The sequence below is a fragment of the Berghia stephanieae genome, chromosome 3 (assembly GCF_034508935.2).
Source record: "Berghia stephanieae isolate SIO BIC M18660-M18661 chromosome 3, UCSD_Bste_1.3, whole genome shotgun sequence".
Classification (NCBI taxonomy): domain Eukaryota; kingdom Metazoa; phylum Mollusca; class Gastropoda; order Nudibranchia; family Aeolidiidae; genus Berghia; species Berghia stephanieae.
Window position 1 is genome coordinate 40,532,994 of NC_088362.1, and position 10,000 is coordinate 40,542,993.

Here is a 10,000-nt window from a genome sequence, read left to right on the forward strand (position 1 = left end):
CCAATTCATTCATTCTAGGAGGAAATTTGTCTTTGGGATCTTGAAAAGAAATGAGACCCGCAATAACCTAGCGTCAGTCGCAAGGCAGCACGGTAAAGGTTTTCCTAGTGTTTAAATTTCTGGTTCAAGGATAGAGAGAAGAGTTGGGTAGCATGGCTCGAACGCGGGTACTCCAAGTATGTATAAGTATGTATAAGCCTTATTTACTCAGGCATTTCAGCCCAACCTCCTCCTCTAAGCTTTCATTGCGTGTAATACATGTGAGGAGATCACGTAAAAATCGATACAATTGATGGGTTTACAAGACAGATAATATTTTGAGTGTGTCAAGTTTACCAGATAAAATTGAGCTTTAAAAAATTGGGCTTTTATATAGCGCAAAATCCACTAAACGTGCTCAAAGCGCTTTACAAAGGGTCCCTGGCCAACAGTAACACTTAACATGTAGGACGGGACATGACGCCTGTTAGGCGATATTATATTTTTTTCTGACAGAGACAACGCTGTTAAGGACCATTTACACCTGAGTACGGTGAGAGAATGTGAGTAAAGAGCCTTTTCCAAGGACTCAATTATGCGCCGAGCGAGGTTCGAACCCAGGACCTGCCGATCCGAAAGCGAGTGGCATACCACAAGACCACATAGCCGCACACCAGATATATCTCTAAGTGAAAACATTTAATACTTCGCAGAGTAGTGAGAGAAGTAGTGTCTCTATTAACTCCACATTCAAGATGTCTCCATTATCCGAACAGGTTATCTGGGGACGGTTTGATTATGTTTTTTTTTTTTTGTTTTTTTTTTTTGGGGGGGGGGGGTTTGGGGTTTTTTTTTTGTTTTTTAATTATTATTTATTTATTTGTACACTATAGGGACTGATTCCACCAACGGGATGTCTCTGTGATTCCGACAATATGCCGGGAAAGGGAGTGTTCGGATTGGAGAGACGTTATTTTGGATATTTCTTGCTTCATGTTTCGTATCATCAACTCCCCATACTGGCCAATTCTGTGGACACTTTCGAGAAGTTAATGATACCTATACTGATAATACGTGACCCTTCGTCTCAAAACGGTATTAAGACGGGTTGGTTAATATGTTGAAAATTGAATTTATAGCCAGAAATATCAGACTTGTGTTGAGTTTATATGATTTATTGAGGAGAATGGGAACCATATTTTGGGTTAATAATGCCAACAATTTATATTTTTGACCAGTTTCACATTAAATTCGGCTTTTAAACATCTGGTTCGTTCCGACATAATACCGTTTTGAGACGATGGATCACATATGAGGGCAAAATCCAAGAATGATTTTGAATGAACTCCGTGGCCCTAACGCAAACTCTTGTTTCTTTCTTTTATTCAAAACAATGTAAATGTTACCGAATCATGGCCTATGGATTTGAACTGCAATGTATTTAATTATTAGTTAATTTAAGCAGCTTATCATCGTCACCTGCCTATAATGTAGTATCTATATCAGCTTTCTTCGGGTAAAACAAATTATTAAACGCAACATGCACTCCATCAATGTTGTAGATAATTGTAAACAATGACACGATTAATTTATACAATCCACGGGATTATAACCTCATTGCATAGTCTATATTCAAATTATCCCATCCAGTCCTTTGGATAAGGTATGGACACACCGTTAATTTCTCACCCATTTTATCATTCTCTGGGCGTGTACTGTCGTACATTGACAAAACATACTTCTTTCGTTTTGGCCAAATAATTTCCACTGCAATATAGGTGAATTAAGATCATCGCCAAACTGTCATAAGTTTTAAAACACGAGACTGAAGTCCAAAGATTCAATTTCGAAAACAAGTCTCAGATTTAAGAATTTTGATAAGTTGAGAGTAGTCTAACTTCATCGATATTTGAAGTAAAATATTTCTGGCCAAAATAAGAAAGGCGATTTGTCTGTGTAAGCTGTATTTTCTCGATAAAATATGGAAAACCTGTATCAACAAGCTTGACGCACAGTTAATTTTCTATACCTATAAAATTTGTTAAGACAAAGAGTCAATTACTCACATCAAAGCAAATGCAATTTATCTTTCCCGTTAATTTATTAACCTTATCATTGTCTTTTATCAACTACCTAGTTAGTTTCTTATCAAAACCTTATCACAGAACACTGTCGGGGGTCGAAGAGCACGTTAATTGACGCTGTTACCCACGACCGCATCACCGCCACTCGTTTGATGGCGGAGTGATATCAGATTACAAGGTAATGGTTAATTTTGCGGGTACTTATCGTTGCGAAACGGTGAGAAAAAATTAAGAATCGGAAATAAAGCAAAGTAGATTAATCGTGCACGAACAATAAATTCTTCCCGTTATCTTTGATGACTTGTAATTGTGTTTTGTTTTGTTTCGTTTTTCGTAAAGAAAACAAAATCTACAAAAGGACCACATCACTCTTCCAACTTCTCCCACGTATTCCTTCCCAACAAATTTTCAACAACTAGATGAGATCTTTTATCAATGATACTTATCAAATGTGTCGGTATTTTTCTCGTATCAATTAGATCCTGTCTTTGTTGAGTTTTCAATCTTATCTTAAAGTTAATGACCATCAATTCTCCAATCCTTGAATTCGGGCATTTAAATATAAATCACTGTTCATCCCCTACTCGAAACATAGGGTGGTGAATGAGACAAAAAGAAAGAAAAGATAATGAGCAAGGAGACGTGGGGGAAACAAGAAAAAAGATGAAAGGAAGGAAGGAAGAAAAATCAAAAAGAAGAAAGAGAAATCTGTCTTAAAGTATAAAGGACGAGAATTAAAAGAAAGAAAAAGAGAAGGAAGAGGTACGGGATGAGGAAACGGACAAAAGGTGGATGAGGAGGAAAAGGACAAGACGGAGACAATAAATTTTAGCTTCAAATAAAACGAGCTATAAATACTTTTAACAATTTGATTCATAAACTACCTTGAAAAAGAATTAATGAAACACTAGAAACGATTTATTAAGACAGACATAAAGCAAAAAAAAAAAAAAAAAAAAGTAGAAACGATTTTTTTCTCAATATTCATCTCAACTACGAGAAACCCGATACTATCACTCTATATATGATTTCAACAATCATCACCATCCATCGCAACCGCCACCACCGCCACCACAAAAACTTCCAACTCATCACCACCACCACCGACGACAACGTCGTCATCGGATTCATCATCAACATCGTTTGTTTGCCCAAGAAAGAGGAACGGCTACAGAGAACCCCAGATCGCAAGCCTAAAAATCGCGTATCGTATATTTTTCCTGATCCACCCACCAAGAACCAAGCGAGCGAGCTGGCCAGCCAGACAGTCAGAGCAGCTCAGCAGCAGTGTGAATGTTTGAACAGAGAGTTGCCGATAAAAAGGGTCTCCGTTTCTGAATGATGCCTCGCAGGGTATCAACTTACCCGTGCGATGTTTGCTCGGAGGTGATCCCAGAATACTCAAAGGCTTTTTTTGTCCACGATACCCTGCCTGGTCTTCTCGGCGCTGCTCTCATGGAAAAATAATGCTGTTTCTTTCGGTATCCATTCATTACTTTTTTGAAAATACAGTAAAACTTCGTTAATCCGTCGGCTTTATAGTTCAGGATTGCATGCTACATGAAATTAACTTGAGCTTTCAAAAAGCTGGACGAAATTGACGTAACTAAACTCTTTAATATTATTTGTAGCCAGTCAATTTTGTGAGCAATTCTCACCAAATTCTATCAGTCTATTCAAGGCCACACAGTGTTTTGTGTGTTGGTACGTTATATCCGACTGGCAAAATGTGAGTGTTCTGGCTAACCGCAGAGCATCAATAGTGCAATATCTACTAAACGTGCTCAAAGCTCTTTACAACAGTCCATATTCAACAGCAACGCTTACCATGTATGAAGAGACATGACGCCTATTATGCAATATTACAGTTTTTCCCTACATATACAACGCTGATAAGGATTAAGTACTCATTTTACCTGAGTATGATAAAAGAAAATGAGTAAAGAGCCTCTCTCAAGGACTCAACTACGTGCTAATGAAACGGGACTCGAACCCAGGACTTTCCTATCTGAAGTCATACCACAAGACCACATGGCCGCACTGCTACTCAGTTGCATGAGCTTCTTAGAATCCCGTCCATACATTTCGCCTTCCCAGTACAGGAAACTGTTGTAGCCCTGCCTCAGTTTCTGACATAGAGAATACAGTCGTAGTACTAGTCTGTGGTTTCTGACTCTGCTGTCCGTGTCACTTACGACACAATCTACACTACTGATTGCAGAAATCAAAAGTGTTTTGACAATGGCTTAGATCTAATAGAAAACACACTTTTCAATCTCTTTAAGTTTTCTTTCCCTTATTTTTAGATGAGTAATCGTCAATGAGCGACGAATGTACACTAATTTTATTTTTATTTTCATTTTGCTAGACAAAATTTATTAATTTCAATATCAACTGTGGCTATATGGTCTTGAGGTATGACACTCGCTTCCGGATCGGAAAGTCTTGGGTTTGAGCGTCGCTCGGCGCATAGTTGAGTCCTTGGAAAAGACTATTTACTCACATTCTATCACCGTACTCACTTGTGAAGTGAGTACCTGGCCGTTAACATCGTTTTCTCTGTGTCTCGTTCTTTATGTTACGTGTTGCTGTTGGTCAAGGACCCTTTGTAAAGCGCTTTGAACACGTTGAGTGGATATTGCGCTATATAAAAGCTCAACTTTGTAAAATAAAAAAGTCTCAAAGCTGAGACAGCTTAAATCTGAGACAATCTGTCAATCTCGAGGTCCTCTTGATCGATCAATTTTGGAAGTCAAAGTTAACTGGTCAAAATATTAACTTCCAACATTCATATCTCGTAATATCCACTAAACCTACAAAAGGCGCTTCACAAGGGGTCCCAAGCCAACAGCAACACTTAACATATAGCACGAGACATGACGCCTGTTAACGGCCAGGTACTCATTGTACACTTGAGTACGATGTGAGAATGTGAGAAAAGCGCCTTTTCTAAGGACTCAAACATGCACCACTCAGAGCGGTCAAGGCGAGTGTCATACGACAAGACGACATAGATGTACAGATTCATCCTGCCGAATGCCGAAATAATGTTATAGACGTTTGAGTTATGAGTGGTTGACTGTACACTTTTCCGTCTCTGAAACTTTTTCTCCCTCTTTTTATTTTCAGGCAAATTGTCGTCAGAGGATGATGTCTTGGTCAGAGGAAAGCGGATGGATTGCGGATGTGCGGATGGTTTGCGGACGGATATGGAAGAAACAAGAGAAAACATTTTTGTGCAGTACTTTAAAGAAACGCTTTTAAAATCATAAATTATTTAACTTCAAATAATGATGAATTAAGAGGACTCTCAATTTATCCGAAAAAAAAAATAACTTAAAACTTCTCTGACGTCTCATGTTAAAATTTATTATTTTTCTTTTTCTTTTTTCAATCTGGCAGTCATCTTAATTCATCGATACTAAATGAAACCAATTTCTGGCCAAACTAAAAAGGAGAACTTTTTAAAACGCAAGACCAAATTGGTGGATACCATAATATAGAACGGAGAGGAAATGTTTGAAGTCACAATAATCTGGGTAGTGTCAAAAACTTCCGGCGGTCGGTCTGAGTATGGCTGCTAAATTTATTTATTTGTTCAGAAATGATTCGACATGGATAAAGAACAGGGTGGCGGACATTTCATACAGTAGACTATTGGTTGACAATGACTTGATATGATTTTAGCATGTTTAAAATGAATTTTAGGTTTTTAAAAACATTTTTTATTTTTACAATGCACCATTTTTTGAGTCAGTTTCATGCTTCCCCTTGAGGAATTTTATCGTTTAATTGATATCTCAAGTTAAAATGCAACAAGAAATTAGAGAGAAGATAAGACAGAAAGAGAGAGAGAGAGAGAGAGAGAGAGAGAGAGAGAGAGAGAGAGAGAGAGGGAGGGGAGAGAGGGGGTTGTTTTCGTATAGATAGATACAAAGATGGATGGATAGATAGAAATCTAGATAGATAAGTAGATAGATAGATAGATATCTAGAGAGAAAGGTAGAGATATTATAGATAGATATATATAGATATCTAGATAGATAGACCTATATAGATAGATAAATAGATAGATAGATAGATAGATAGACAGAGAGATAGATAGATAGATGGATGGGTGGACAGATGGATGGATTGATAGTCAGAGAGGCAGAGAAGTAGACAGATAGATAGATGGATGTCGATGATGTCTTATTTTTTCTGTAAATGTGACCAAGGCATTTGATCTCACCTTGAATCACCCTAATGATAGTTAGCTTCGTGCCAATCTTAGAAAATAATCAATCGTTTCTTGCTTAGCTAATCATTCCATCATAATATGATGTGGTGTAAAAGTCTCGTGAAAAATCTAGTTTCTGCTTATTATTATTATTTTATTATTATTATTATTATTATTATTATTATTATTATTATTATTATTATTATTATTATTATTATTATTATTATTATTATTTTTTATTATTTTTTATTATTATATTATATATTATTATTATTATTATTATTATTATTATTATTATTATTATTATTATTATTATTATTATTATTATTATTATTATTATCATTATATTATTATTATTATTATTATTATTATTATTATTATTATTATTATTATTATTATTATTTATTATTATTATTATTATCATTATTACTATTATTATTATCATTATTAGTATTATTATTATTATCATTATTATTATTACTATATTATTATTAATAATAATAATAATAATAATAATAATAATAATAATAATAATAATAATAATAATAATAATAATAATAATAATATAATAATAATAATAATAATAATAATAAACGCACTCAATGTGGCCATGAAAAATAATAGATAATATAATCATGTCAAAAATGATGATCCCAGATTCCCAGCCATTTTCCAGCAAGAAAATCGGAATGAAAGAATTCGGAGTGTTTATATAGTATTGTATGGCTCTTGATAGAAATCTTATAATGCGAAAATAACTATAAATAAAATATATTTTAGAATGATCTCTCTTTCCAATATACTTCAGCGGCATAGTTCAAAGATTTTTTAATGAAATATTTTATGGAGCTAGTAGAGCTATTCAATTAAGTTATTCAAAAGCTGGTTTAGATGTAATAGCATTTAGCAATGATTGACCGATTCAGCTGAAAAAAAAGTCTACCATCATATCAATCAAAATACGAACCACGTCTCTTGGTTCAAATGTAAGTACCGTAACAACCACACTACACTACACCGTCCGCTCCCCCGTATAAAACAGTGCTGATGGTGACAAACAGTGAAAAAGTAGGAAAATGTTGAACGATTGCCTTTTAGCCCAATTTTTACTGCACTAAACCCCACTTTTAGAGCAATTGAGATGATAGACTATCATTGATACTCTAGCTAACTTCTGGAGAGTGGGAAACTGCACCTGTGTGTTCCACCACACATCAACTCTCTCATTGCTAGCACATTGTTTCGAGAAAATGTAATTTTTAAAAGGAGGAAATTTCTCCTCCGAACTCCAAAATCGCGGATTTTCGCGGATCCGAGGAAACCCATCAGCACTGATAAAACATCCTCATTGCAAGAGAGCCCGGTTTATTTCCATGATTAATATTTGTCCTATTGTTTCTCTAAATGAAACCACCTACGTTACATTACAGTATAGAGAGCACTATCATCTAGTCGGCTGATCCTGCGTAGGACGTTGCTTCCCGAACTTTCTTGCGAAACAGATTACGGTTTTCCGCCAGTCTACTTGCTTGAGTTGCTGTCATTCCCAGCCATTCACATATATCTTGTTCCCAGCTTCTTGTTGGTCTACCTCTTCCTCTCTTGCCGTCTACCCTTGTCTGCAGAATGTGCTTTTCTAATGATTCGTGGCGAGTCGTGTGGCCAAAATAGTTCAGTTTCAATTTCTTTACAGTTTGAAGAAGAATTGGTGATTTTATTCCGATCCTTCTCAGGACTTCTTTGTTTGTTTGTTTTTCAGTCCATGATATTCTGAGTATTTTTCTGTAGCATGCCATTTCAAAAGCTGTGATCTTTGTGCTCTCTGCTTTGCTGATAGTCCATGCTTCGCATCCATATGTTGCAGTTGGGAAAACAACACTTTTGAGGATTTTGATTTTTGTTTGAATGCACTGCCCTTTCCAGATATTATTCATCTTTTCTAGCTTTGATCTTGCCATTGCTAGTCTCCTCCTGATCTCTGGGAGAGCACTATACCAAACTCAAAAACTTTGATTTTGGATAGAAACAATGTTATTTCAAATATCAATCAAATGGAAATATTCTCAACGTGTAAAAGTAAAAGGGTCCAAAATTTGACTCTTCTTTTAAGTCTCAGCTTGGATGGAAACTTTGCGACAATTCGTTACAGGTCATTTTAAATATCAATCCGGATGTTTCCGTCAAAATTTCATTTTCTAAAATGTGTTTCGTCAGAATACGTTAAATTTGTTTGCCAATGTTACTGCTCTCTTGGAGGAAGTGATTTCTTTCAAACCAACATTGGACCCGGTATCTATCTGATAATGATCACAGATCGAAATGTTTTCACCAGTTTGTCACGAGGAGTTTTGAATAGTTACAGTAAGTAGCCTCACTGTTACTGATCTGATCTCTTGTTGAAAAAGGCCGGTTTTACAGGTCTACTGACTAAAAATTCTTAAAACTCAAAGCGGCCTTATGAAAAGACAATATATTTGTATATTTATCCTGCTTTATAAATGACTTCATGAAGATTGAATGCTGCCTCAAATTCATATGATGTGCGCTTGTCAAAAATAAATTCTTTAAAACACATTTTATTTCCTGTGTAGCTATGTCGCTGGAACAAAAACGCACCCGTTGTTCTATACAATTTATTTCGTTATGAGTTTTCTGGTCTCTATAATATAATGTCAAGTTAAAGTAAAATCGAACAGGTTCATTTATCCCCTCTCTCTCTCTCTCTCTCTCTCTCCCTCTCTCTCTCTCTCCCTCTCTCTCTCTCTCTCTCCCTCTCTCTCTCTCTCTTTCTCTCTCTCTCTCTCTCTCTCTCTCTCTCTCTCTCTCTCTCTCTCTCTCTCTCTCTCTCCCTCCTCCCACTCTGATACTGTTGTCTCATAATGAAAAATGAAAAAAAAGTGCATGAAATCGCTAACTCTGATAGTAAACAGAGACAATGCTAATGCAAATATTTCATTATTTTTTTTCACGTATCAGTTTTCCAATTCACTCAAACCCTTGGTCAAATCTCCATACAGATCTGTATTTTACCAGAGTCTGATGATCTCCTCACTGCTCGACTCCAAAACCTACTCGAACACACATTGACAAAACACTTTTTTTTCATTTTGGTTAAACAGTGTAAACGTCAATTAAATATCGATGGATGTCAGACCATTAAATGTCCAAAATTACTTTTAAAAAGATCAATCAAGTCTAAGTTTTGATATTGTTTTGGACTATTGCGGATCATCTTGATTCATCAATTATTTGAAGTTTTAAGAAATTCGAACTAAAATGGGAGAAAAAACATATTTTTCTTTTATTTCAGCGCACGCCAGTATAGCTTGTATACTGTATTCATATATACATATATTATGTCTAATGCCTTCACAAACATTGTTGGGATTTCCGTCTAAGTGCGAGTTGTCCTTAGATCTGACTTTTTAAATTCTTTTTTTTTTAAAAGAAAACAATACATTGGATTTACAACTTTCTAAGAAATACCCATAGAGCTTCGAATGTTTAGATAAATCCACAGAACAATTGTGACCCTTCGTCTCAAAACGGTATTATGTCGGGATGAACCAGATGCTAAAAAGTCAATTTAAAGCTAAATTAGTCAATATTTTGAATTGTTGGTATTCTCCGCACTTAATTATAACATTCGTTCTCCTCTATAAAACATACAAATTCAACGCAAGTCAGAGCTTCCTGGCAAAAAATTCAATTTTCAGCA

At 35.5% G+C, this 10,000-nt stretch overlaps 1 protein-coding gene across 14 annotated transcripts in view; it reads right to left on the minus strand.

Moving 5' to 3' along the window:
- Positions 1–10,000, minus strand: part of LOC144967720 (uncharacterized) — a 110,023-nt gene that overhangs the window by 29,249 nt on the left and 70,774 nt on the right. The window lies entirely within an intron of this gene.